We start from the raw sequence: 21,821 nt of genomic DNA, 5'->3' as shown, positions 1-21,821 counted from the left end.
GAAAGACAGAGGAGAGGCTCCTGCCGGCAGCCGAGGTTGAGAGAACTCCAGGGCTCCTTTTAAGAGACCATTTATATACTTTCGTTTTCGACTTCTATAAAAGGTAATGTGTGTGTTACATGTACATAAAGCTTTGAAAGATATACAGACATATATGCATACATATACATATATACACACATATAACCTACATTCAATTTATTTTAATTGTAAAGCGTATGTGCATATATGTGTATATGTATAAACACACATACAGATACCTTTTTAATAAAGTCTGTATGTATATAAAACTTTTAAAGATATACACTTACATATACACATATATACATACAAACATATATATATGGTTTGTTTTGACTACAAAGAAAATGTGTATTCCATTTTTGCGTATGTGGGTGTCTATACACACATGTATAGATACATAGACTTGGAGAAAATCATTCAAAATGGGCAGTTCTTGGTGGTAGAAATATGGTGCTTATTATCTTCTTCTTTGTTATTTCAGATAGCTGTCAGTTTTCCAAAGAGACGAAAATGTAAGAGGATGGTGGGCACCCCTGGCCACGTGAGTGGTGACAACTGTCACTGTGCCAATATCATTTTTCTCACCCAGAAACTGTTTTTTCTCTTCAAATGTTGAATGATAAAATCTTTTTTAAAAAAACATCCAGGTTTGGCTCACACTCACCTAACATTTCTGGAAAACTCCAGTGTCTAATTGGTTCTTGGGGGGGGGGGGGAATTGCTAAGCCTCAATGCACTAAAGATTTTCATAAAAATCAATCTTATCCTTGAAGTAAAATGCGACACAGATTATCCTTTCTGCTAGAAGTTATGGTAATGACCTCCTGAGAAACGCCTCACCATACAGGCATATTGCCTCTTTACCAGTTTGAAAATATTTTCCCATAGAAAGGCACGAAGCAGGTACCAGCTGAAGAAAAAAAGGAAAATGACATAGCAACCACACTGGTGCTTTGCAGGGTTAGGACAGTGGGACCTGATGATTTCCTTCGTCCTGACATCGAATAATCCCGTGGCATCAGGAAAGGTGAGCTTAACGAGGCGTATTCAGGTGGGGGAGGGTGGGACTGACGGAGGACTTGCGGTTATATTCCTAAATGGATTCCATTAGCTCAACACCGGTTGCTGGTAAATGACTGCATTTCCCAATAGACAAATACACGAATCACCTGGACATCTTTGAGAAGCCTGCTCTGTGGAATGGTTCACCTGACAGCTTCAAACTAGGACCGAGTGAATGGCCTTCTCTAATGAAGCTTAGCAGACTTTTTTCGAGCAAGAAACAGAATTATTGCAACTGAACGTTCATCCCTCCCCCTATTATTCAGCACGCACACATAACAGCGCCCTTGAGGGCGCGAGCGTCAAGCACGTCACGGAGAGGAATTTTTTTTTAATAGCATGACAACAAATAAGTATTGTTTTCAATGCTTTTTATCATTATAAAACCAACTCGTGTTTATGGTGGAAAATTTTTTAAAAATTGGAAAACCACAGGGGAAAAAAAGGTCATTCGTCATGTTTACCACCCAAAGAGAGCCACGTGTAATATTTTAGTGCAAATCTGTCTACTTCAGACATTTTTCACTGTATACGTAACTAAAAAAAATCATAAACACACAAAAGACATTGCATCATAGAAACGAACTGCCTTATATATATTATGGCTCTTGGCAATACATTCTGGAAGATTTTCTGCCATAATAAAAAAAAAGAATGATAACACCAATTTCGGCATGCTGTGATGGTATGTGATTTCTTTTCACTCTAAGTTAGATAACACTGAAGTGAACATCTTTGTCCACAATGTCACGGGCTTGTCCCTCATTCAATACATCAGGGTAAAATATCGAGAAGTGAAACTGGTGAGGCAAAAGGTAGGCACCATGTTTATTAAGCCTTTGGACGCAAGGAACCAGGGTCCGGGACTGTTACACTGATCCACGTTCCCAGGAGTGGTGTCAAAGAGAACCCATCTCACCCTAGGAATAATTTGGGGCCAACTATTTCCTCTTTCAATGACCATCTCCCTGGCTCAGTTTCCTCTCCCCTCCACCTGCCCCAACTGGGCCACCACACCATCACCAGCTAAATTTGCATAAAGGAGCTCAAACACGGCAAACAAAGGCGGTAATGGGGAGCAATTTCAACCTCAGCTTATTTAACCTAAGTGGCTAGTAGCTGCCCGTTCGGTCTTAATTGCCTTTTAAACTAAAATCAATGTTAAATTACCTGAACAACAGCTTCTGCACAATTGCAAACTGAAAATTCTTTAAGTGCTTCCTCAAAAGCCTGGGCTCTTGTTTGGCCGATTGACAGGAAAAGTCTCTTTCCTCCTCCCTGGGCTCCAGCTTGGGGCGGCGGGATGGGATTCGAGGGTGGGGGCTCCTGAGGGCACATCCACCCGTCGGCTCTGGGACGAGTTGCTCCTTGACATGAAGGGTTCAGAATGAACTCTGGATGACGGAAGTTGGGTGACAGTCTGTCCGCCATCCCTCCCTCCTCCTCTCCCTCCTATCGACAAAGAAAGGCTGAATATATGAAAGGAAGATAACCAGGCCCTATATAAAAACTAGAACTGGGACCCCAAATCTTCAGCAACCAGCCCAAGAAACTAACTCATATCTAGTCCACAGCCCAGCAAGCCAGCCTGCTAACTAGAAATCAGACGCCCAGGACGTCAGACCACTAGCTCTAACGAGCAGTTCAGGAAGTCCAACAAAAACCCCTGCAGCAATGGACTCAGCAATAGCCCTGACTTTCTCTAATTTCTGTCCCCACTGCCAATTTAGGACCAGCCAGAGAAAGTGAAGTGCACACCCCTCCCCAGTCACAGAGAAGATCCTGCTTGTCCTCAGTCCCACCGCCAGCTTCTCCAGGCCAAAACCCCACTCAGGGCATCCCTGAAGCCTTCTTCTTCTCCTCCTGTACACCTTCCCACTCTCTGCACAACTTCGAGCTTCTGGCAGAGCACCGGCGACAGGATGGTGGCGGCCTCCCTCCCTATGGCGAGGTCTGAGTCACCGGCCTTTGCTTGCTCTTCTTTGGCTGCTCTGTGCTTATGTCCAACAACAGCTGTTTGTTTTCAATACTGTGTTAGGTACACAAGGCGGACAAAGCCCCAGCCCTCCTGGAGCTTACGTTCTCATGGGAAGACAGACAACAAACAAGAGAATGAGAGAGTTAGTAGCTGATTTTACGTAGGAAATAAAGCTCGTGATGAGACGGGGAGCCAACGGGAAGGTGCCGTGCTTAAGGTTCTGAGGTTGCTAGAATTTATTATTACATGGTTCAGCCTCCTGCTTTTGTTTCATTCAAAAAAGTTCTGAGAACGTGCTATCTGATTTGCACCACTGAGCTACAAAACCGACCGGCGAAGGACCTCGGAGGCAGGGATGCATGCTCGTTGATAACTTGATCTCATGACCTGCTTCGGGGGAGGCGGGAGTCGGGGGTGGGTCAGAGAGAAAGTAGACAAGTAGGTAGGACCAGAAATAAGATTCTGGCTAAGAACTCAGAGAGCTAAGAGGCAGGTGGAAGGTTTTACTTCCAGATATTACAAGGGGTCTTGGGGCCTTGGAGCAGAAGACTGGGGAATCCAAAATATGGCATCTTGGCATTTTGACTATTTTAAGCAAAGGAATAGTAATTAGAGACATGGTAGGTGCAAGAAGGGCTTTCTCTCTGACCTCCCCCCGCCCACCGCCCCTGAAGCAGGTCATGAGACCTCAGGCGAGAGGTCCTTTTCTCCCAAGAAGCAGGGATGCTGAGAGGAATCGAAATGAACAGGTCTTGCTAGACTCGCCCTGGCTTCCTATCCTTGGTTCATATCCTTTTGTCTTATCGTTTCTTTCCCATGACTGTCCACTCTTCATCAAACCTAATATAAAATGCTCAGGCTTCTTCAAGTCTTCATTTCCTTGAGAAGTCTCCAGTGTCACTTAAAACGTACATTCAATAAATCTGTATGCTTTTCTCTTGTTAATCTGCCTGTTGTCAGTCTAGTTTACAGGGACCCAGTCGGAGAACTTAACATGGGTAGAAAGAAAGACTTTGCCTCCTGTACAATGAGGAGAGAGACAGGTTATCCTGGCATTTCTGCAGGTTATACCAGCACGCAGTGTGTAGAGATGGAAGAGGTTTGCTTGGAGATATCCCTAAATGATCCTGCTGTCTTCTGTAGGATAATTTCCCCTTGACTTGCCTAATCTGGAAACTGGATAAACAGTGTGGAGAACAGAAAGCCAAAACTGAGATTACTGATCACTCTGTTCCTCAAATCCTCTCACCCTACAATGGAAAAAAGGAGATACAACAGGACTCAATTGTGTCTGGCCCAGGACAGAATGGGGGCAGAAATCCCACAGGCTTGAAGGTGGCGTTTACCTGAGTGTTTAGGGGCTGGAAAGGCTAGTTAAGTCACAGTCCTTCCTAGAAAGACTTCTGGAATTAAGAAAGGATGGCGTGGTGAGCTCCAACAACAGGACTCTGGCCCAGAGAAAGACAGAGATGGGGAGAGTGGTTGCCTTGGTCACCAAAAGCTTTCTTCCTTACTTCTCTATTCCTTCCCTTCCCCTATGTGCTTCCAATGCAAGCAGACTTCCCACAAGGTCCCAACCCCTCTCTCCATCTCTGCTACACTCTATAGGCACAGCCAGGATTGCACAGGACATGGCCAGCCTGCAAAGGAGTCCCCAGATCCCTCGGCTTTGTAGAAAAGCAGTATGTCCCAATGCTGAGATGAATACACCTCTACACTGTGTCTCATGATCTTTCACGAAGCAGAGCTGGTGGACCAGCCCGTCAGAAATGCAATTTAAACACTGAGTGCTGAGATACATGCGAATTCTCCAACACTAGAGGTTTGGTTAGTTTTTAATTTTTTTTTCTTTCCAGTTGTAAGCATGAAGATGTTTTTCTGTCTAAGAATGTCATTAAAAATATAATTGATTCATTCATTCTTTTGGGAGTGCCCGATGCATTCCAAAACTGTTGCCAAGCCTGGAGATGCAGAGTTGAAACAGTCTATTGAGGAAGGCAGACACAAATATTACAATATAAAATAGTACATATTTACTGGAGTAAGCGACACAGAGTGAAATGTGCTAAGTTTCTGCTGGGAGAGGAGGCTGCTTGCCCTGCCTAAGGGCAGAAGGCAGATTTCAGAGAATTGACTAAGGTGGTGATGCTCGGATTGGGTTTTAAAGGAGGCATGAGAGTTTGTTCAACTGAGTCATGACAGAAAGGCATTTTAACCAGAGGAAACAATTGAGGCAAAGAAACAGAGGTGTGACTGGGTGAGTTGATGGACAGGGTGAATGTCCAGGCAAGAAAAGCAGGCACAGGTCAGATAATACAGGGCCTGTGTGTCTTTCTAAGGAGTTCAAGTGAAGTGGAACAGCCAGTAGGAAGGCCGCTCCTTTTGGAAGGTGGGAATGCACCACAGGAAGCCGGGAGATCCGTTAGAGATTCTTCTGTTGTATCTCAGGCCAAAAGACCATGAGGGTTTGCACAGATGAAGACGTGGTAGGCAGGATGTAATGGAAAGAAAGGATTTGGTAAATACTTTATAAACAGAATTGATAGGACGTGTTGAATGACCAGAAGATATATACGGGTAGGGATGACTTGGGGGCGGGTCGGAAGGACTGAAAGAGGCCAAAAAGTCAAGATCAACTCATGGAGCTGGTGTAAGTCATTGACTGGGTGGTGCCACCAATGACCAAGTTCAGGAGCATCAGATAAAGATCTGGGAAAGACAAGAGGCCCACATTGAGTTAGATGTGGCTGTAGACCCTCCAGATGGAACTGTCCAAGAGGCAACTGGAGTGATGGGTCTGGGACTCCAGAGAGGCTGGAGACCATCCGGAATTCATGAGCAGAGACACAGACTATCTTGGAAGAGTAGGCAGACACTGGTATTTGATACTATTCACGTCCAAGGTAATACAGTAGGATACAGTTGCTAAACAAGTCCTAAGCTACAGCTGAATACATGCACAGAAGACAGAACCCTGGCATATCTATGCTTTCATATAACAACACAGAAACAGATTTAACATCCATGACTAGTTTACAACTAGTAAGATGGACTGAGGTGGCTAAATCCAAGCACTCACGAGCTGTTACTCTCACCACCCGGATCGAAAGTTACCGTTTTAACATACTCACTCCTCACCTACCGGGGAGGCCCACGATGGGATACGTTCTCTAAAGCAAACAGCCAGCCCTGCCCTGGATGCAGGAATCCCAGCTATAGACAATGTCTAAATCAGGCTTCTATATACAGATATTTAACATGAATGATAATAGAATAATAAAGCACTCCCTAAACACATGTCTGTTTGCCCGGCACAAAGTAAATGCTTAATGAGTGTTTGCTGACTACCGGGCTTACCGTGTGCCAGGCTTGAGCAGGGAACAGAGCTTACTTACTTTGGGTCACTTTGCTGCCTAGAATTTCAGCCGGAATCATAAAGCCTCCCTCCCTAGCAAGATGGGAGTTATTCACCCGCCAACAGCTTATTCTTCGTGAGATACAATATAGGACTGTGAGGTTCCCATCTGCTATTCGACAGATCTCAACCGAAAAGGGGGGGGGGCCCTTACTTCCATTCCGTGAGCCTGTGGGGTAAGAGGGCATTTCAGGATGGCTGCGGATCCTTTCAGCAGGAAGCTCAAAGTTCCAATTCTAAGGAGCCCCACTGTAATCTTACCCCAATGTTATGCATTCACCTGAAACGTTCGAAGGTGAGGAAACAAAAGAAAGGGAAACTGATGTGAACGCTGCCAGAGGCAGCGCGCTTCTGCTGGGGAGTGAGCCTGAAACAGGAGGCTTGAATCTGCTTTTTCCTCCTGGGTGGGCCCCCAGCGCTCGCCCCTCCGAGCAGGTGCAGCTCGTCTCACCCAGGGCTGGCATCCTTTATAAAGCTACATCTTTCCCGCATAGCACGGCCTCTGCAAACCAACACCCAGTCTGTCGCTCAAAGAAGGAAATGCATTTCGGAGCTGGAGGAAAGGCTTGGCTGTGTTGGTCTCTTAAACAGGTGATATGAGGCTGCAATTTGAGACCTGCAATTTGAGGGCCTCTCACTCGGAATATTTGACTCCACATCCTGGTTAAATCTTCAGAACTTCACCAGCATGTGAGAGGCCAGGATTTTATGAGTTATTAGGACATGCTGCTTTTGCCACAAATCTCTGGGTATCACTTTATTTTCCCAAGTACTTTTCTAGATTTTACTCCAACACATTCTTTTCTCCTGTCACCCTACTGTCCTTTGTATCAAGAATCTCCAATGTCCTCTTGACAAAACCACACCCTGACCTTGTCATACCTGACGCCCACATTCATGCACTGCACACTCTTCCTGTCTGTTGTTCTTGCTGCTCCCGTGGTAGGAGAGGCCCTTCTCAAGGTCAAAAAACATACCCTGGACCACTTCCAAAGACTGGGTCTTCTAGTCCATGAGAAAAGTTAGAGGGAAGAGGAGGAGACAACTGAGCAAGAGAAGAAAAATTAGACCCATTTAAAAAGTCTGTGCTGAATATTTTAATGTTTTCACACACACACACACACACACACACAAAATAAAATTATTTTGTCTTTGCCCATGCAAAACCCCCCAAAAGTCATTTAAGGGCTATTTAACAGATGAGAATGTGGCAAAATAACTCTCTGTTAGAATAGTTCATAAAACAGAAGGTGTGGTACCAACCACCACTTGAGTGACAACGACATGTCACTCACGATTTCCAGAATGGATGCCGTTCTTCATCCTGGAATGCCCTCTTATCCCACATGCTCATGTCCCACTGTAGAGGGCCACATCCTAAACCATAATTGCGCTCTTCACAAAATCATTTTAGGAGCTGTAAAAAAAAAAATCATCAATTTGTGCACAATAGGCAGTGTGGTCCAGCCGTGGGACACAAGTTTAAAGTTGTAGGATGAGTTGCAATCCTGATTACTCCAATTCTGCCAGTATATCCGGGTGACTTCCTGTAAGTCCTTATTGGTTGAAAAATTAGACACCTAAACTATAGGCCCTTCCTAACCCAGGGATATAAGCCAAACAGCCCTTCGACATTCTCAACCACCACAGTGCGGGAGGGCTGGATATCTACCTTGTGCAATAAAGAGCTACTTCAAGAAAGTGTCCCTTCGCAGAGTAAAAAAACACCATCCCACCCCACACGTAACCTTTTACCCCCGTTCTGCCACCCACCCTCCCCTCAGGCCTGGACACAAACAAATATGGTTTCTTTGGTACTTCTTTTTTCTTATCTCAAAAGGTGAAGGATGCTCTGGCCCTAAGATGGCCATTAGAAACATTTTAAAAAAAAAAAAAAAAGAACGCTTATTCTGAGAGGTCCCCCATTAACCCTTTATTGGCCATGCTCTACAATCTTGACAAAGGCAGATCAGTTGGATGATCAAACTCACGGACTTTACAGAAAAGTGGAAAACACCTTTGGGTGGGGTTGTATTTTACGGCTCTGCAAAATTTCCCTCGTAGGCACGACTAATTGATGGCAGAGGAAAATCTAAGCCTTCTCCCTAGAGTTCCACAGCTGTAGCTGGCAGACTCTGGGGCATCTGCGTGGTGTTTGTCTCGTGCCTTCTCTTAAACATCCTGGTGCATTTGCCTTCCCCTACCTATATATTAAGTTTGTTTTTCGTATAAGACATAACACCTTTCTTCCAAAAGCTCTGAGCAAAATTGATGCTGCAGGAAACAAGCTCTATTTACTCAACAGTGAAGGATCCCTATATCTCACCGAACTGCATTTCTAGGGGTAAAAACACTGCAGTTTAGGAAGCCCAGTTACTATAAAGTCACCTTGGCTGGACACTTATGTATGACACTGTATTAAATAGGAATAAAAATTAGTATTATAATAATAGTAACAACACTAGTAAGCACAAGCACTATATTAAATGTAACTTAAGTTCCTGCTAGTGCTACACGACCTGAGGATGTTCACTGCAGCATTATTCACAACGGCCAAGATTTGCTAACAATCTAAGTGTCCACTGATGGATGAGTGGGTAAGGAACATGTGATTGATAGACACACACACACCCACACACACACAGAGCAGGATACTATTCAGCCTTAAAAACAAAGGGCATCCTGCCATTTGCAACAACACAATGGACCTAGAGGACACTATGTGAGGTGAAATAAGACAGACACAGAAGGACAAACTGCTGCGTGAGCCCACTCTTATGAGGACTCCAAAATACTCAAACTCATAGAACCAGAGAGCAGAACAGGGCTGGGAAGACACGTGGAGACGCTGGTCAAAGGGCAGAAAGTTTCAGGTATAGAAGATGAGCAACTTTTTGAGATCTCATGGCAACACAATGCCTATAATGAACAATACTGTATTGTATATTTTGTTAAGACTTCTGTTAAAGTCTTACCACAAAAGAAAAAAATATTTAAAAATATCAGAGGGCAGGAGGAGGCTTTTGGAGGTGACGGATGAGTTTAAGGTCTTGATGGTGGTGATGATTTCACAGGTGTGCACTTACCTCCAAACTCACGAATTTCTATATATTAAATACGTACTTTTTTTGGTATGTCAATCATACCTCAATAAAGTGGTTTAAAAAATAAAACCAGATCAGTTAAACCTTATTACATTGTAAAATGTAACTCATGCACCTATTAATATAGATGGTTAAACCAACTGCATTTAATTACACAAGAGTCAACACAGAATGAGAACGTGGTACCCAGATAAGGACGACTCAGGGTCCTGTATCTCTCTGCCTAGAAATCAGAGTCCATTGCTTTTTTTTTTTCCTTCAATTATTCTACAGTCACATTGCTAGATTCTAAGTGTTAGTGTCCGCATAAAATAGCATGCTATTATTCAGAGTAAGAGAGCCCAGCCTAGTTCAAAATATCTTATGAAGATAAAAAGACACACACACCCCGCCATGTTCATAGCAGCACTATGTGTAAGGGCCAAGATGTGGTAGCAACCTAAGTGTCCATCGGTGGATGACTGGATAGAGAAGTTGTTATATATACAAACACACACACACACACACACACACACACACACACACACACAATGGAATATCATTCAGGCACAAAAAGATGAGGAAATCCTATTTGTGACAATATGGATGAATCTTGAGAGCATTATATGCTAAACGAAAAGAGAGAAAAACAAATACTGCAGTCTTTTTAGCACAAAAGTAACCTGTGGAATCTGAAAGAAAGAGAGAGAGAGGAAGGGAGGAAGGAAGAGAGGAAGGGAGGAAGGGGGAAAGGAAAGGAAAGGAAAGAAAGGAAAGGAAGAAAGAAAGAGAGAGAGAGAGGGAGGGAGGGAGGAAGGAAGGAAGAAAGAAAAAAAAGAAAAACTCAAAGGAAAAGAGATCAGACTTGAGGTTACCAGGGGTGAAGCGTCAGGGCAGGGGAATTAGATGAAGGTAGTCAAAAGACACAAACTTCCGGTTATAAGACAGATAAGTACTAGGGGTGTAATGTACAACGTGGTAACCACAGCTAACACACGTGTTTGATATACAGGAAAGCTGTTAAGAGAGTAAATCCTAAGAGTGTCTATCACAAGGAAAAATTTTTTGTCCTTTTTTCCTCTTCTTTCTTCTCTTTTTATTGTAACTAGGAGGGGAGATGGATGTATCTGAACCTATTGTGGTGATCATTTCACAATACATGTTAATGAAACCATCAGGCTGTACACCCTAAATTTATACAGTGATGGATGTCAACGATTTCTCCTTCAACTGGGAAAAAGTACCTTAGAGAGATCGTCACAAGGATGAAACTCAGACCTGAGCCTCTCTGGTGCACATCAGGCACATTCCAGACCCCTCGACTGCCCGTCCCTGAGAGACTCGTCTGATGGAACTGGAACAGGACAGAGGAGAGAGGATACATCCAGTCATCGCACACCCAGCAACCATCAGCTCAAAATCAGACATGACTAAGTTTGAAGTCTTGGCTCTGAGAAGTTCTAAGAAATTTGTCAAGTTTATTTAAATCCTCCTGAACACCTGTTTCCTCACCTCTAAAATGGGTTTAATACCAACCCATTCAGATGGTTGCTGAGAGGATTATAAAGTTAAATAACATATGTTAAAGTACCTAGCAGAGTAACTGGGATCTAGTAGGCAGTTTTAAATGTTTGAAAAAGAAGCCAATGATGTTAAGATGCACTCCAGAAGATTATAACCACTGATGGTTTTGGATTCTTTTTTATCTTTTTTTTTTTTTTTTTTGGTTAAGCTAAGAATTTGCTAGAAAGTTTAAAGGATACACACAAACACACACTCATTCACTCACAAATATACATAATTTTCAGGTCTTTTGTTGGTATACAAACAACTCAACTCAAACTTCAGTTTAAATCAGGAGGAAGTAAACTTTTTTTTTTTTTCCTGTCAAGACCCACATAGCAAATATTTTCTGCTTGTGGTCATATGGCTTCTACTGCAACTACTCATGTCGAGCCTTTTTAGCACAAAAGTAACCAGAGACAATATGGAGACAACTGACCACGGTTTCAGTACTGTCGCTTAGGGGCATATAGATTTCCATAAGCGAGAAGGCTCTGGTACGAATGTTCGCTAAAAGTGCAGGTGAACTGAATCACTTTGCTGTACACCTGAAATTAACATTCTAAATCAACGACACTTCAATTAAAAAAAATTTTTTTTAAAGTGCAGGTGAAGATACCGCCCTTTTCCTTTCTATGTAGATTTTGGAAATTGAGTCCTAGGAAGCCGAGGACTGAGTCCAACTGCCAAACGCTTTCAGTACAGACATGAAAAGAAAAGATACTCAGCAAAGCCTGGAATTCAATCCGCCGTGCCATCTTGACTTCTAGGCTCATCGACACGGCCAAGATAAAGGATAGTGCCCTGAGGTGCAGAAAACACAAGGAGAGAACCTTTCATCTCCCTATCAAGGAAAACAAACAAATAAACCACCAGCATAAAACTCACTCCACCGCTTTTCTGATTTTTTTTCCAAAATCACCTACGCTAGTGCCATTCTGCAAACATATCAAGTGTGAGACCCACCACTTTGGGTAAAAACCTACTCATAAAAACAAGCAAGCAAACAAGAGGATGGAGTCATAAAGGCTCTCTGGCACAAAGGATGTGGGAATTAACACACGTCCACCTTCTCCCATTTGGTTTTGGTCGATGATTGTATTCTTTGCCACGTTCAAGGTTCTGAACACTTGCCAAAAAAATTTTTTTTTAAAAAGGAGTCATAAAGGAATTCTGTAAGAGCAGCTCTTGTACCTGGGACCACGGCTGTTGGATTTGGAGAATATTTTACATACACTCTCTAGTTCTTACTCTTCAAGACAATCAGGCTACAGGTGAGAGACTGTGCCCATTATGCCCATTTTACCAAATAACACGTGGACTCACCAGGTAAGCAGCACGCCTCGAGGTACCAGAACTAACGAATGCCAGCTTTCCAACCCACCCCGGCATCTTTCTCTTGAAGGCTCAGTTCTCCCTCCGCCATACAGCACTGCCTCTTTCTTATGCAACGCCATCCAGTCAACGTGGCTTAAACAAACATTGCGGGAAGGAGAAAAGGTGAAATAGATTCAGCGAAGTGATTAATGCTGGTGCTGAGTAATTAATGTTTTGGATATGATCCGTAATCCATATGGAAGGTGTAATCAAAGCACGAGAGGTGACCTACCCACTCGAGGGTGAACCTTTGCAAAATACTAACTAGGCCAGTGATTTTAGGGCTGAACCTTCACTGAGGAGCTGTTTCCTCTACGTTGAAAAAAAGTTGCACGAGGTGGGTGTGGGGTGTGAAAATATATCACTGACCTTCCTTTAAATGTCAGGCCAATGCATGGTTAGACAGAAATTTTTTAATCAGTCCCTTACAAATACATATTAAATGTGGGTATGAATTTGATATTATAAATAATGTTTTTGTGCAGTGATGTGGCTGTTTTCAAAAGATGAACCAACTGTAATATTTGTGCTATAGAATTAATTGATAAGAGGCACTGCTGGGTTGGATAAACTGTAATATATATATATATTTTTTCCAAAGGTTATACCAGTTTATATTTCACCGCCAGTATATGAGGATTTTGTTAATTCAAAGTCATGCCAAAATTGGCTACCAGCAATTTTGTTAATTTTGTCCAATCTAAGATGTAAAAATGGAATCTCATTGTTATTTTAATTATCTTTCTCTGGACACCAACATTTAGGTGCAGCAATTAAAGCTGGCCCCGACTTGGGTGGAAGAGTTGCCATCACCCCAGTGGCTAGAATTTGATCAAAGACAGGTGACAATGACAAGAGAGCATGCAGGAATGACTCCATCTAAAGGGTTGAATGAATTTTCAGAAATAACATGGCAGTTTGAGTCACAATGAATAAAGTGCAGTGAACAGCACTAGTTTTGAATTATCAAGGGGACACCCCCTTCCTTCTGGTAATAGCTTTTAATTTTTTCTCAAAATTGTTCTCTCAGGGATCATGAACCTTCAGTCTGGGTGGTTCCTGCAGAGGTGACTTTATCCCTAGTTCATGGCGGGCATGCATGTTAGCCTTGCTGTTGAGAAACTCACAACGCCCTGACAAGGGGGGTTGCTCCGGCGATGTGCATGCAACCCAGTGTTTTACACTGAGGCCGTTCAGAGAATAAGATGACACCTGGGGCAGTTAGGAAGCACCTTCCCACTTCATAATGGTGGAGCCAACCCAAACATGGCAGTCAGAGCCCGGTGACAGAGAGTGAGACCTGGTGCTGGTGGCATTGTCTGAGCTTCTAGATCCTGTAAACTCAGAGCACTTCCTAGAGTTTTCAGTTCTGAAACTTAACAGTCTTCCTTTTTGCTTACATCAGCTTGGGTCGGATTTCTGTCCCTCACACCCAACAGAAAACTAACCAGTACAACAGTTCAAAAAGCTTCTGACCCCAAATATTACCTGACCAACACTTTAGAGTAGGGAATTCTTGTCACTCCTGTGTCCTTTCACAGCATCATGCCAAGGCTGAAGGGCACTCGTGAGAAAACTCTAATACACAACAGGAAATAGCTGAACGGAACAAATAAAAAGTGCAGAAATGGGATGCATGTATACAAATATATATATACACACACATAAATATACACGTTAGTGGAAACAGTGAAAGATTAAATAAATGGTGTTGGGTCAGTTGAATAATAATTTCAAGGAAAAAAATGTACGTTAGACTTTATGCTTTTGAAAAAGTAAATTCCAGGCAAGTTTTAAAAACCTAAAGATAAAGCATAAAAATATAATGTAAAAATATAAGTGGCCCTTTTTAAAAAAGTTGGAGGAGGAATAACTCCTACATCAGTAAGAAAAGTGAGGGGGGGTAGGTATGGCTCAGTGGTAGAGCATGTGCTTAGCATGCACAAGGTCCTGGGTTCAATCCCCAGTATCTCCATCAAAAGATAAACAAATAAACCTAATTACCAACCCCCCCCCAAAATGATGTAAGAAAGTTTTAAAAATAAGTTTAAAAAAAATGATCACACAAAGATTAATGTTTTCCCTGGCAAAAGATCCTGTAGATAAAGTCAAAAGGATTAATGATAGCATGAGTTTATAACAAGCATACCTGACAGCTGTGAACAGCTGTAGTGTACCAAGAATTCCTGCAATTTAACAAGCAAAAAGATAAGCTGATTGAACATGGAAAGACTGTGGGTAAGTGATTCACACAGAAGGAAAGACACTTTGTATTACAAGTAGTCAGGAAAATGCAAATTAAAACCATAAAATACCATGTGCCACACTTACACTCGACAACTTTTAAAAGCTTACTAATATCCAATGGTGGCCAGGCAGTTTACAGTCTTGGGAAGATTGAAAATTGATCTAGTGTTTTTAGATTAAAAACCTGATCATATTTGTTGAAATTAAAGTCTGCTCAACTTTCACTAATGATTTCATTTCTGGGAATTTATCCAACAGAAAGAAAAAGTACCAGAACTAAAGAAATATATATAAATGTTTATCCCAGCAATGCTGATTTTATTGGGAGACAAAACAAACAAACCCAAAGTAGAAATAATCTAAAGGCTCTCAATGGGAGAATAGCTGAACACATTCTGGTGCGCCCATATTATGAAATACTATGCAGCTGTTACAAAGGACCAGGTTGACTCTTAATGCTGACATGTAAAGAGGCTAATCATGTCATATGAGAAAGGCAAGTTACTCAATAAAATGTAGAGTATAAGCCCAACTTTAGAATATATATGTATGAACATGTATATTTGTATTAGCAAAAGAGAGAAAACCAAAGAACACAAACCAATGGATAAATGGGAATTCCAACACTCCTGGGGTGATATTGGAGGACTGAAGGGATAGACAGAGAGGGGGCCACCTATTTGTTTTGCTTTAGATAGTTCTGTGTTGTGTTAATAGCTTCAAAAGCCATGTAATACTTTTTCCTTCAAACGACTAACATAGACATTTTTTAAAAGGATACAACGGCCCCTGGAATTTTCAATTAGAATTTTTTTTTCAAAGAAAACAGAGAGGAAAGGTAGTCAATCTCATAACCCTTCTGCCCGATTTTCATTTGTTCTTTGCCTCTAGGAAAAGGCACCGTGTGAAAACATGAAATATACAAGTCCCTTGGCATTAATCCAGGTGGAGCTCGCCCCACTGAAAGTTAATACGGGCTGCTTAGCAAAGCATAATTAAATGCACCGAACAACTAAAATATCCATATAATTACCACAAAGCTGATATAATTGCATACATCCTTTTATTAGATGATATTATTGTCCCTACATAAACACAAAGATAGCTGCGACAGAGCAGTCCTCCCAGCTCTTTGATTCACCTAAAATTATCCGATTAATCTGCAGATTGCCACTAGGAAGAAAATAATCTTCTATTAAAAATCTTTGTCAAAACAGAATCGAGTTATTAAATTCCTATGTGGAGACACAGCCATTCCCTACTGAGAGAAAAGGGAAAAGAAGAAAGAAAAAGAAAAACAATTGAAATTCCAGACTATTTTTTTTCTGTTTTATCTAGCTAGGCAAGTGTTACAGGTGGATTATTTGTTGAAATGTTGTTTTTATCTTAGTTTTAGACTTTATTATTTAGAGACGTTTTAGGTTTATACCAACATTGAGAGCAAGGAACAGCAACTTCTCGTATACCCCCTGAACCCCGCCACATACATAGCTTTCCCCACCATCAACACCCGACACCCGAGTGGTATGTTTGTAACCACTGTTGAACCTAGACAAATCATTATCACCCAAAGTCTGTAATTTAACTTATGGTTCACTCTTGGTATACATCCTATAGGTCTGGACAACTGTACGTATAATGATACGTGTCCATCACCATAGGATCAAACAGAGTAGTTTCACTGCCTAAAACCCCTCTGTTCTCCTGTTCACACTCCCTCCCCCTCTACTCCCTGGCAATCACTGATCTTTCTGTCATCTCCATAGGTTTGCCTTTTCCAGCACACCATACCGTTGGAATCCTACGGCATGTAGCCTTTTCATGTTGGCTTCTTTCACTTAGTAATGTGCGTTTAAGTTCCCTGCATGTCTTTCACGACTTGATAGCTCATTTCATTTCATGCTGAATAGCACTCCCTTATCAGGATGGACCAAAGCTTACTGACCCATTCACCTGCTCAAGGACATCTTGGTTCCTTCCATGTTTTGGCAGTCGTGTATAAAGCTGTCCTGATCTTCACGTGTAGGTTTTTGTGTGGATGTAAGTTCTCAGCTCCTTTCAGTAAATACCAAGGTGCATGGCCAGATCATAGGCGCGAGCACTGGTTTGTAAGGAGTCACCAAACTGACACAGCAGCTGTACCGTTTTGCACTCCCACCAGCAAGGTGTGAGGTTTCCGTTGTTCCACGTCCTTTCCAGCATTGGTTGGCAGTGCTCTGGACTTGGGCCATTCTAACGGATGCGTGGTGGTGTTTCGCTGCTGTTTTCACTTCCATTTCCAAACGTTGTTCGTTTTTCCAAAAACAAAACAGAACACTGAACCTCAAATAAAAACAGCCTGAAAGATCATTGATGGAAACAACATTCAAGCCAATTATGGTAACCTAAGTCATGGGCTAAATCGTGTCCCTTTTAAAATTCATACGTTGAGGCCCTAACCCCTAATATCGCAGACTAAGACTGTACTTGGGGCAGGGTCTTTAACTGAGTTACAGTGAGGTTGTATGGCTGGGCCCGAATCCAGCATGACCGTGTCCTTAGAAGAAGCGATGAGCGCACAGACAGCACAGAGGGGTGTCCGTGTGAAGACACAGGGAGAAGACGGCCACCTGTAAGTCACGGAGAAACCCACCCTGCTGACACCTGGATCTCGGCCCGCCAGCCCCCAGACCTGTGAGGAATAAATCTCTCTTCTTTAAGCCACTCAGTCTGTGGTATTTTGTCATGGGAGCCCCAGAAAACTGACACAGCCTGCATTACAGAATACTCCCAGCCACTGACAAGAAGGAGCAAGATGTTAAAGTATTGGCGTTAAGGATGTTCATAACACACCGTCTGGGTATATGGCTGTCCCGCCACTCTTCGAAGATCCAAGAAGCACCAGACAAGGGGAAGCACTGCAGAGGACAATATTTTGGACAAGACTTGCAGGTCAGTAGTTCATCCGATACCAAGCAACTGTCTTCCTCAGGTGTCTCTCCCATTTCACATAGTTTGTATAATTTTGAATCTGGCTCAAAACCCTGATGTACCTAAATTAACACTTAGGGGATGGAGGGAGAAGACATAAAATTAAAACTCTTTTGAAAGGATGACAGCGTAAGCTGAATAAATAGCCTGAGTGTTTGTTTTTGTTTTGTTTTGTTTTTGTTCTGTTTTGGTTTTTTAAGCCCTGGTTTCTAAATTCCAGTTTCAAAAACACTAAGTTTCTAGTGGAATCTCAGTAGGTCACAAGAAGGAATACTTACCATTTCTAGTCCAGGAGGTACTTTGAGCACTAACCTCAGTCCTCTAATCACCACATCTTGGGGAGAACAGCAGCCATCCACAGCGGAGAGTGACTTTCACGCCCCAGGAACCCTGGGGGGCACGGCTAGAAGCAGGTTTGCAAGGGCAAAACGGCATTTGACATTATGTGCTTTGTCCTACAAATTCACATCCATTTTGCACTCAACTCCACAGTACGTCTGAGACGGCTTTAATGTAAAATGGCATTTACAATTCTTTCATGCCTTACTCCTAGGTCCAATGAGTGCTCCAAGCCATGGACTTGGCTTTTTCTGTGGTTTGAGGAGCCTCAGTACATACTGTCATGGAGTCGGGGACAGTTTGGCAAGCTCAGGAGGTGATACTGGGCATCAATTCTTTTCTGACCCTGAAATACCAGTGGTCCACACTTGCTTCTGAACAATGGATGAAGATGTGAGAATAAGAGCTAGCATATGTGGCACCTGGCCCATCCCTGGTGCCATGCCAAGCCCTTTCCGTGCATTTTCTCACTTAGTCCTTCAAATAAGTCAGTGAGTCTGGTACTATGACCATCCATGTTTTCAAGATGGCGACACTGAGGCTCAGAGGCATTAAATGTCTATTTTCCAAGGTCAAACCATTAATAAATACAAGAGAGCCAGGCTGTGAACTCGGGCAGGTCTGCAAATCCCCGACTCTTAACCACCACGCATGCTGCGTTACTGAGGGATGTCAACCAGGTGAACAGCTCTGTGCTCCAGATGAACTTCAATAGCACAGAATGAGGTTCTGCCCCCAAGGAGGGGACCATGCACACAGTGACTGGTACACACACAGTTGCACAAAACTCTTAGTCCCCTTGCTCAAACCACTTAGCATTGGATGTCAACAATTTTTATACCTTCCTTTAAAAACATGCCCCTAAGGCATTATACGAAGGGATTTTTTTCAGTTTTGAGGACACCATTCTGCGTACATGTGTGCCCATGGACATGGCCATGCACTTCATCCCCGAGAGCTGCACCTTACTTTCTCCAGACTCATCTGTAAAACTGCTTTGCAGGGGAGGGGCCCGTTCCCACCTTTTTTGTAAGGAGCTGAATTTACAACTCCATCTGTAACACCGATCCGCACGGAACAATTGGCTAATTGCACTCTGGTCATCAAAGCAGATCAAACGATGAAGGACAGCAACTCACTGGGGTCCTCGTTTTCATTCTTCCTCGCAGAGAGCAGCACCCACTCCGGGGCTTCAGATGAGACAATAATTTCTGAGACAATAATTTCCAGGATTTCAACTGTGCACATAAAACGGGTCCTTAATTGTAGGCCTTTCAACACCCCCAGCCATTTCATGAGTCCTGGGGCCCCGCAGGAACTGGGAAAAGAACCGGAGCTCAGATGATTAAAGTTACAGTTGAGACGTCTAGGAAAGCAGTCAGTAATTCACAGCGTGCCCTTGAAGGCACATTTCTCTCCATGTCATACCAAAGCTATGGCACGGGGACTTTCAGAAATCCAAGGCCACCTGGAGAGAACCCTGGGTTCCCGTCTTGCTTCACCATCAGTTCTTCTTGACTGCATCACCTGCCATCGGGCAAGGGACCCTACGGTACCGCAACACAGGCTGCCTCACGTTCTCCTTAATGCGCAGGCTTCTGTTTCCTTCCATGACACCCCAATTTCCTGCTGTTTCAGTGGGTGCTTTGCCTTCCTAATGGACTCCTCTTCTCTGAAAAGCCTCTCAATGTTGGGATCAAAGAGGTTTTTTTGTCTTCTTTCCTTCGCACGCCAAACTCTACCTAGATGACCCCCGCCAATTCCAGGGCTTAAAACTCACACACACGCCAAGGCTTCCAAAGAAGGCACTAATCCCGCTTCCCTTCTGAGTGTCAGATTCACACACCCAACTGCCTGCTCAACACTCATCATCACCCACGCGTCCTCCAAACATCTCCAACATCATATTTAGGACTTAATTTGGCATCCTCTCCCTTGGACCTCATACGGGTTCCTCTTCCTGTTTCCGCCACCTCATTATATGCCGTCTGCATCTACCCAGAACATTCCAGAATGAAACTGGAGCATCCATGTGGCTTCCTCTCACACGCTCACCTATTATTTACAATTAATCTGCAAGTCACATGGACTTTCCCACCCCCCACCCCATAGATCTGTTCTTTTCTCTTCACTCCTGCCACCATCATGCTCCCCCAAAGCCTCCATCATTCCTCACCTACAACAGCCCCCTATCTGAGGACCCTCTCCCTTCTCCTGCCACTGTAATCCATTCTCCACACTGCAAGGAGAGTTATCTTTCTAAATGGAAAATTTGATCCACTTCAGTGGTTCCCAATTGTCCTTAGAGTAAAAGCTAAACTCCTTAACTGGCCTTAACGGAGCCCTCGGTTATCTCCTCCGGACGATCTCCAGGTTCACTGACTGTGGCTTTTCCCCATTGTCATCGAGAAACTCAGTGAGGGGCACACGTGCACACACAGACACACACACACACACACACACACACACACACACACACACACAAACTCTGATCCACTTTCTGTTTGAAGAACACACAGTTCCCTTTACCTCCAAGCCTTTGATATGCCATTTCCTCTCCTCGCAGGAACGTGGTCTTAATCATATTCTATCTTCCTCCATATTCCTTGGCATCTATCAGAATCCCAGCAAGAGAGTAGGTGCTATTTAAATTATTATTGAAGGAATATAACAAGATAGCAGGACATATAGCTTCCTTCCTTCCTTCCTTCCTTCCACCTTTCCTTTCCTTTCCTTCCTTCCCATTTTACCAGAATTCTTAGCTATCCTTAGATCCTTCCTCCCTCTCTTCCTTCTTTCCTCCCTCCCTCCCTCCATTTCTATTTTACCATAATTCTTAGATGTAAAGATATACACTTTGTGCTCAATTTCAGTGGCTGGCTTTAGCCTAAGATTCTTATACAATTTGAATAAATTAAATCTTACTCCTTCTCACTATCATTTTTTTGCCCTCCATCCTCTTGCTTGCTATCATCCTCCCTTCATCCTTTCACCATTACCTTCACGTGTTTTCTTCTGTTCTAATAATCTTATGGTTTGCTGAATCTGTGCCTTTATGGTAAGCCATCCTAAACCCATTTTGATACCAGATATGGAAAAAAGGCCACCATAACATGAAAACTAAACGTGTCTATCACCAGCCAGAGTCGCCGCCACCCCTTCCACATCCGTGCTCTTTGAAATGCTGAATCGCATTAACACTTGATTAAAAAGTCAGCCTATGTTTACAGCAATATGAGTTACCTGCCTGTACAATAAGCCTGGGACGGGAAGGCCTTTCAGGAATATCGATCTAGGAGAACATGAGGAGTGTGTCATTGTTTTACGGTAAGTTTACAGCAGCTTCACGGTGATTAATAATCTCATTCAGAAAACTCCTGCCCTCTAAGAGGCAGGTCTCCTTTACATTCTGCCCGTCACTCACCAGGAAGCTAAGGGGCTTGCTGAAGGGCAAGGCTGAGGGTAAACTTACTCTATGCAGCCTTTCCTATCACTGCCAAGCAGGAATGATTCCCCCTATCCTAGGGGCAAATGTTTCATCTTTTCCATCTTCCTACCATAGCGTTCCTGGTACTATATTGTAGTTAAATTTTTATGTCCCTAAGCTTCCTAGAGAGTTAGGAATTTATAAGGACAAGAACTTCTTTCTCTTAAAAAAAAACTTAGAATAATACATGGTCCATAGGGAAGGAGAGATGACAAGCAAGAAAGAGAGACAAAGGGAAGAGTTGGGGGGAACAGCAAAGGGAAAGAGGCGGGCAGT

General features: G+C 43.1%; 1 protein-coding gene across 1 annotated transcript in view; it reads right to left on the bottom strand.

Moving 5' to 3' along the window:
* RBFOX1 (RNA binding fox-1 homolog 1) overlaps positions 1–21,821 on the bottom strand; it is a 1,962,586-nt gene that overhangs the window by 1,008,654 nt on the left and 932,111 nt on the right. The gene's annotated exons all lie outside the window — the stretch shown is intronic.

This window comes from Camelus ferus, chromosome 18 (assembly GCF_009834535.1).
Source record: "Camelus ferus isolate YT-003-E chromosome 18, BCGSAC_Cfer_1.0, whole genome shotgun sequence".
NCBI lineage: Eukaryota > Metazoa > Chordata > Mammalia > Artiodactyla > Camelidae > Camelus > Camelus ferus.
Note: the sequence above shows the minus strand (reverse complement) of the source record. Positions and strands in the feature narration are given on the sequence as shown.